This window comes from Morus notabilis, unplaced genomic scaffold, assembly GCF_000414095.1.
Source record: "Morus notabilis unplaced genomic scaffold, ASM41409v2 Scaffold139, whole genome shotgun sequence".
In the NCBI taxonomy this organism is placed as follows: domain Eukaryota; kingdom Viridiplantae; phylum Streptophyta; class Magnoliopsida; order Rosales; family Moraceae; genus Morus; species Morus notabilis.
Window position 1 is genome coordinate 1,072,085 of NW_010361068.1, and position 2,216 is coordinate 1,074,300.

The window sequence follows — 2,216 nt, forward strand, 5'->3', positions numbered from 1 at the left end:
CACCAAACATTCTAAATATTATTGGTCTAAAAATATTGAATAGAATGGCAATTTGATGTGTTGTGTTTAATTAAGCATGCCACTAATTCTCTTGGAATAAGACTTTTATTTGCCAAAGTGGGGAATAGTGATGAGTACGTAGCACATGCACAACTTAATTTCAGAGGTAAAACTGCAAGGGCTGGTATAATTCTGTTGTGTGCCAATTCTTGTGGCCTACATCACTTGTCCCAAAACTTCCATTACAGACTGGATTTATTTATCATTTTGTTGGAAATGCAATTCTTGAGAGACTAGATTCCTTTCATCATTATAAGAAAGAAAGCTATTCCACAAGTCTGTCTTTACAATATGAGCCAACAAATATATACTAATATTCTTTCTCAAATCTCTTTTCTCTGATCCCATGGAACTACTTTTGGCAACCTGTTTAGTACCTCTTATCTATTCGTTCATTTGCCTCTATAACCTTGCTTTGCAATGGAGAAACTCAAGCTGTTACATGTTGGCATTCGAGTGCTACAAGGCGACGGAAGACAGGAAGCTCGGAACAGACACTTGTGTGAAGATCATCCTAAGAAACAAGAACCTTGATCTAGAAGGATACCGCCACATGTTGAAGACCATCACGAGTTCTGGACTTGGGGAGGAAACTTACTGCCCAAGAAATTTCACCGAAGGCCAGGAAGAATGTGCAACGCTCTCCGACGCCCTCCTTGAAATGGATGATATTTTCTTCTTCACGCTAGACAGGCTCTTCAAAAGAACAGGAGTATCTCCCTCGCAAATCGACATACTTGTCGTGAATGTGTCCTTGTTTTCTCCCATGCCGTCTCTGACGTCACGGATAGTGAATCAGTACAAGCTGAGGAATGATATCAAGGCTTTCAACCTCTCTGGAATGGGCTTCAGCGGGAGCTTGGCTGCCATTGATCTAGTTCAGCGCCTTTTCAAGACGTACAAGAATAAGTACGCCATTGTTGTGAGCACAGAATCCTTGGGGCCTAATTGGTATTGTGGCAAAGACAAAACCATGATGTTGGCAAACTGTCTTTACCGCTCAGGAGGGTGTTCTCTGCTCTTCAAAAACCGGAGAGCTCTGAAACACAGAGCCATTCTCCGAGTAAGAAGCATAGGTAGAACTCATCTAGGTTCGAGCGACAGGCCTATTGGTGCTCTTTTCAAGCGGAGGATGAGAATGGATACCGTGGTTTTCAACTCACAAAGAACATATCAAGAGTTGCCGCCAAAGCTCTTGCAATGAACCTCAAAGTCCTGCTGCCGAGAGTTCTTCTGCTGAGGGAGTTGCTTCGCTATGTCACACCCTCTCGATTTAGATCAACAAAACAAAAGAATAATCCGACTCATGGTTTGAATCTCAAGATGGGAATTGATCACTTTTGCATACCGCCTATTAGTACCGACGTGGTTGATGCTTTTGGCAAAGGCTTGACATTGAATGACTATGATCTTGAGCCTACTAGGATGGCGCTTCACCGGTTTGGGAACACATCGGCGGGTGGACTTTGGTATGTTTTGGGGTATATGGAGGCTAAGAAGAGGCTTAAAAGGGGAAACAGACTTCTGATGATAAGTTTTGGAGCTGGTTATGAGTGCAATAGTTGTATGTGGGAGGTAATGAAGGACTTGAATGATGCCAATGTGTGGGAAGATTGCATTGAGAGTTACCCTCCTAAGACACTCACCAATTCTTTCATGGAAAAGTATAGTTGGATCAATGATGAATGTCGTAGCTTTGTGAGGTATTGTTTGTTATTGTAACAATTGTCGTATAGATGCTCACAGGGCAAAGTTTTCCTTATAGTTTCTTTTGAAGGGTTGTTTTGATCTTTCTTTCTTTCTTTATTTCTTTTTTTCTTTCTTGCTTGTATAATTTGAGGTATTGTTTGTTATTGTAACAATTGTCAAAGGGATTGATGTGTGGCATAAACTTAGGTAATAATATTGTTTTCAACAAAAATTCTATGCTTTATCAATGTGAATTGCAAATTTGGTTTCTCCACTTTCCTGAGTACCAATATGCTATAGTCAATTAACATTTTTCTAAAACACTCACAATCTGAACTCCACTGCACTAAAGCATAAAATGCTTATATCGTACAAGTCAATGCATATAGAAAAAGCAAGTCTATAGCTCAACACTTCAACACTAGGGGAGGACTGGAATGGAGGACTGCTAAAGGGTTCGGGCCAGG

General features: G+C 40.7%; 1 pseudogene; it reads left to right on the forward strand.

Moving 5' to 3' along the window:
- The first annotated feature begins 406 nt into the window (after positions 1-406).
- Positions 407-1,782, forward strand: LOC21408142 (annotated as a pseudogene).
- Positions 1,783-2,216: the final 434 nt, after the last annotated feature.